Source organism: Cucurbita moschata, unplaced genomic scaffold (assembly GCF_002738365.1).
Source record: "Cucurbita moschata cultivar Rifu unplaced genomic scaffold, Cmos_1.0 Cmo_Scf00046, whole genome shotgun sequence".
Lineage (NCBI taxonomy): Eukaryota > Viridiplantae > Streptophyta > Magnoliopsida > Cucurbitales > Cucurbitaceae > Cucurbita > Cucurbita moschata.
Window position 1 is genome coordinate 1,062,555 of NW_019268562.1, and position 6,019 is coordinate 1,068,573.

At 37.5% G+C, this 6,019-nt stretch overlaps 1 non-coding gene across 1 annotated transcript; it reads right to left on the reverse strand.

Annotated features, from left to right (window-relative positions):
- Positions 1–5,945: 5,945 nt before the first annotated feature.
- TRNAI-AAU lies at positions 5,946–6,019 on the reverse strand. The gene has a single exon. It is a non-coding gene; the product is annotated as a tRNA-Ile (tRNA).

The window sequence follows — 6,019 nt, forward strand, 5'->3', positions numbered from 1 at the left end:
GACTAGAGCTATTGCTCTCTAAAACAAATATTAAGGAGTGTGAAGTCCTGACTTAGTAGCTCATGTGCCTATGGCTCGATCTACCTTAACTCTACCAAGTTGTCTTGGCCATAATCTAAAAAAATTCAAGTAGATTCAAGGCTCAGATCTCGTGTTGGATCTAATGTTGGAATAACTTAGATATAACATTCAACCTTAATTCAAACCTTCCTAATTTCTTCCCGGTGATTTAGTTTCTTCCTTTAAGTAGATCATGACTTGATTCGTCTATATGTATTACTTTATCTTTTAAGTCATAAACTTTAAATCTTGCTAAAGTATCCAATCATTGACCACTTTGCTCATACAACCTCAAAGCTTCCTCTTAATATTTGTGCATAAACATCTAAAAAAAAATGTTATTTCCTCAAATTTCTTTGTAACACTGAGTGAAATGGAAATCAACCCAAGGGAAAGTATGGAACGGATTACCTTGATGATCAAGATCAAGAGTAAAGAAAACTCGTTTCTAAACTCGTGATTCGAATCACTCCACAAGAGGTTTGATTAATACCACTTGAATGACTCTACATGCAAGTTCTAAACACAAGAATTTGCAAAAAAAGTTTAGCTCTCAACAAAGCTAAAAATAGAAATTCCCAAATTATATAGCCTTTACATCCTTAACCTATGTCATACATAACTCCCAAATTAAATAGGCTTCACTCCACAAGAGGTTTGATCAATACCACTCTATATAGCCTTTACATCCTTAACCTATGTCATACATAACTCCCAAATTAAATAGGCTAGTAAATGAGAAATATTCATAACCTCCATATTAAAATGGCTAGTTAATGGTGGAATATAGTAACCTATGTGGGTTACAATATAACCTTAACTCCTATATTTAAAACTAGCTTAAATATGACAAACATATAGTTAAACTATAATTAAATAATGCAATTAATAAAATGTGCTTATTAGTCATCCTTGGACTAGCTTCATAAATTCAGCGGAGTTCATTAAATGCAACTTAAAGTGCATTTAATTCATCTCTTTCTTGAACCTCAACTTTGCACAACATATAAGGGATGTCTCCATCGTCTTCTAGAATTTCTTTGATGAGCTCACCATAGCTTGAATATAACTGTATAAGGTTTGTTGTAGCTTCTTGGCTCTCGTTCTTTTCTTCAATTGGGCTTGTTCTTGAGGTTATTTCTCTTCGTTGTCTTCTATGGAAACATTCCTTGGAGGTACATTTGGGATCGTCCTTGCTTGACGTATTCTTGTGTATCCTCGGATTGAAATTTTGAGTTTTCCTTGAAGCTCTTCAATGACGAATTTGATTGCGGGAATGATTTCTAGGCACTTTCAGCATTGTAAGAACAAGTTTGAATCGAAATGGAGTAGAATTGCTCTTGAATTGGAAGAAATCTGAGAGTAGGAAACCCAAAATCTAAACGCTTATTGCCTACTATTGGGAGCTCGATTCTTGTTCCAAACTATTGCCTAAACGTTTATGAACAACATAGTGGAAAGTAGATAACATTAGTTTAAATAAAAATAAAGCAATGCCCTAATATAACCTAAGGATCATTAAAAATAACATGAATGCAACTACCCTAAATTTGGTTCCTTGGCCTTCAACGCAACGTTGTCATCCGTAAATGGGTATCTTACCTTTACTTTAAAATAAGAGTAGCATGTAGTTTGAGTACTTTAATAAATACTCGGTAAGTAATCCCACTGTTAGGGTCGGAATATGAATAACGTGTAATATAGTGGGACCGATCCTTTCATAAATACATTGTGGCATGGGCTTGGGCTTGGGCTTTGCTTTTCAGTCCGAGCAGAGTTGAATATGTTGTACTTCCCTACACACGACCCATGAATGTTCACATTGACCACCAGGTGGGTTGGTATAAGAGTACTCTGTGGGTCTGCCTCGTCGAGCTTGTGCACACTCACACTACCAAATACCATGAAGGGAAAAGACCCGCATAATATCATAAGGAACATAAATATTGTAAGGTATGTGTCTGTACTAATCATAATGGGGAAGTATCCCGATGCATCTCCCATATAAAATACATGAGATCCCTAACATTAAAACACAACATAACATTCCTATGAGACATACATACTTGATTCTTGTCATATTGTTCATGATTAACAATACATAGGCATAGGGTGTACTAAACATAATATATAAGTATCTCGATGCACGTGGTATACAAAATGCATGAGGTTCCATAACATTAAAGAATGACATATATTCATGGCGCTAGTCATACCTCCAATCTATTCCTAGCATAGTGTTTCTATGTGATATAAATACTTGATTCATTTCATATTTTTAATAATTAACAATACATGATTTTCTAATGTCTCATAGTCCTAGAATAGTGTATATGATATCATAGCGTAACTTATATGCAACATATCATATATCATAGCATATACACATTATAGTATATGTCATACAATCATAAAACACGACATGTGCAGGTGCCACAGGTAGCAATGTCCATTCCCTATCATCATCCCGACCATCTATTTCATTCTCCATTTCCATGAAATTCTCTATTTATTTGTGTGGGGATCAGGGTAAGGGATTCATCGCAAGGAAGTGGCAGGGATCGGATTCCCCATGGAGAATTTTATTGGGTTTTAAATCCAAGAGTCAGTCTTAGAGGAAAAGGTCAAGAGTGTTGAAGATGAAAGACCAAGAATGTTTTACCGGAACAATGACTTTTTATGGGTTAGGAAAGTGGCATCCTGATGTCTATATTTAGTTTTAGAAGACCTTATAATTACGTTTGTTATTACTATTGTAAAACTGTAAAGCAGAGTAGAGAATAAAAAAGAAAAGAAACAGAAAAGCAATAGAAGATTGTTTTTTCAGATAAACAGAGTGTTCTTTGTCTCCTTCTATCGTCAATGTGTGTGAGATTTATTTCATAAATTTATGAGTTTTCTTTAACAAATTTGTATCAAGCCAATGGCGAATGTGAATGGTCAAATGCCACTACCACGACTAACAAAGATAAACTATGAGAATTAGAGCATTCATATGAAATCTTTTCTCGGTTCTCAAGATGCATGGGAGGTGGTCAAAGAAGGGTTAGAAGAACCAAAAGATACCACGAGTTATACAGCGGCACAAAACAAGGCATTAAAAGAGGTGCGATAAAAGGATAAGGGGGCACTATACATGTTGTTCCGAGTCATTGACGAGTCGAGATTTGAGAAGCTTGCCAGTGCAACTACTTCAAAAGAAGTGTAGGACACTTTAGGAAAAGTGTTCAAAGGAATCGACTGAGTCAAGCAAGTACGTCTCCAAACTCTTCGTGGCAAGTTGGAGAGCATGAAGATGAAGGAGTCAGAAGGTGTATTTGACTACATCACTCATGTACAAACTGTGGTAAACAAACTCAACCGAAATGAAGAAATGTTAGTCGAGATGCGGGTTCTGGAATAGATTTTAAGGTCATTAACCAACAACTTTGAGAATATTTTATGCGCGATAGAAGAGTTAAAGGACCTAGCGACGTTCACAGTTGATGAGCTAGCCGGTTCTCTCGAGACACGAGCAATGTAAGAAGAAGAAGGTGGAAACACTTGATTAAGCACTTCAAACCAAGGCGTCAATCAAAGATGAAAAGGTACTCTACTCTCAAAATTTTGAAGGTATAGGTTTTGGCCGTGAAAGTAGTAAAAATGATCATGGTGGTCAAGTCAGCCGTCATGAAGGATACTATAAGAAGAAGGGACAGTTGAGCCGAGCAAATTGGCGTGGAAGAGGACGCAGTCGAGGAAGAGGCGGCCGATCAATTTACTCCAACTTTCAGTGCTATAAATGTCACAAATATGGTCACTATGCAAACGATTGTAACTCCAACAAATGTTACAATTGTGGCAAAGGGGCATTTTGTAAAAGATTGTCGAGTTGATAAAAAGGTGGAAGAAACAATCAACCTAGTCTTGGATGACGCAACAAACGAAGGTCTTCTCTTGATGGCTCAAAATGAAGATCTGAAAGTGAAAGAACACGGTAGAGCAAAAGACGATGGTGGTAGTTGTGAGGTGGTGGAAGCCGTTGGAAACGAGGGGATACACAGTGGATTTGGCAAAATTGAGATACTGGAGACGAGAAAATCGAAGAAGGAATCTGGATTGAACACACGATCAGCGAACAAGCCAAAGAAACTTCCAGATCATCAGAAGAAGAACAGAGATTTAGAGCAACATCCAAAATCTGCCGTGGATAAATCTGTGGAGAAGTCTCAGCTGCAGACGTTGAAATCGTTGAACGAGCGCCTTTTGAAGGAGAAAGTAGAGATTGGAAAAGAAAAGAAAGCTTTTAGAAATGGAGATTGAAAGGTTAGAGAAGGAAGTGACGGAGCTGAGTGAGAGTTCTTTCTGTCTCAAATAGGAGAAGGAAGAGAATGGGAAGGTAATTTCTGAGCTTGTGAAGAGAATTGAAGAAGGTGTGGAGAAAGAGAGGTCAACTGCTGATGAGTCATGGGTTCAAAACTGGAGGTGCGCACTAGCAAGTGAAATTATTACATTGAAGCGTGGATCCATGCGGATTGGGTCGAACATCCTTGGAGTGAAATTGGGTTAGACGTGGGCGTGGGTTGGAAGAGCTACCGCGTTTCGCATATCTTGTGGAGACGCGTCACTTTACAACGTGTCTGATGCGTTATTCCACCCAATCATTAATACGTGTCCCTCAGGCTGTTTGACACGTGGTTTGTCGGCTGTCTGACGCATTTTCCCTTTCGCAAGTTGACATGTGGCTTGCCGGAAAATTTTCTCTACTGACAGTCGCAATACTGAATCTGGCCTTCAAAGTCAGTTCATTTACCTCCTCTCAGAAATCCTCAAATTTCATCCTTCGTAGAGAGCAAAAATTGTGAAAGGTTACCTCGCAAGTCACGTCGGTTTAAAGTTGCATAGATCTAAAGAAAAATTGTGAAAGGTTACCTCGCAAGTCACGTCGGTTTAAAGTTGCATAGATCTAAAGAAAAATTGTGAAAGTCATTTTACCTCCTCTCATAAATCCTCAAATTTCAAATTTCATCCTTCGTAGAGAGCAAAAATTGTGAAAGGTTACCTCGCAAGTCACGTCGGTTTAAAGTTGCATAGATCTAAAGAAAAATTGTGAAAGTCATTTTACCTCCTCTCATAAATCCTCAAATTTCATCCTTCGTAGGAGAGCAAAAATTCTGAAAGGTTACCTCGCAGGTCACGTTGGTTTAAAGTTGCTCAGATCTAAAGAAAAATTGTGAAAGTCATTTGACCTCTCGGAGAGCAAAAATTGTGAAAGGTTACCTCGCAGGTCACGTCGGTTTAAAGTTGCTCAGATCTAAAGAAAAATTGTGAAAGTCATTTTACCTCCTCTCGGAGAGCAAAAATTGTGAAAGGTTACCTCGCAGGTCACGTCGGTTTAAATTGCTCAAATCTAAAGAAAAATTGTGAAAGTCATTTGACCTCCTCTCCGAGAGCAAAAATTGTGAAAGGTTACCTCGCACGTCACGTCAGTTTAAAGTTGCTCAAATCTAAAGAAAAATTGTGAAAGTCATTTTACCTCCTCTCAGAAATCCTCAAATTTCATCCTTTGTAGGAGAGCAAAAGGCAAAAATTGTGAAAGGTTACCTCGGTTTAAAGTTCGTAGTGTTGTAACCTTGTATCATGAAAAGATACTATTAAGAATTAATGGAATTTGGCCTATGTGATTGTCGAACGTATGACCTTCACGTTCTTAACACGACAATTAACCAACTGAGCTAATAGGGCATAGGTTTTATGCACAGTATAGATCATTGGCTCCTAAACTAGTCAATCTAGTTTTGTTTACATAACTTTATGCATAATAAACTTAAAAAAGTCGTTATCTTTTAAAGTTCGTAGTGTTTTAACTCGTATCATGAAAAGATATTATTAAAAATGAATAAAATTGGCCCATGCAGGTGTCGAACTTACGACCTTCACGTTATTAGCACGACGTTCTAACCAATTGAGCTAATAGGCC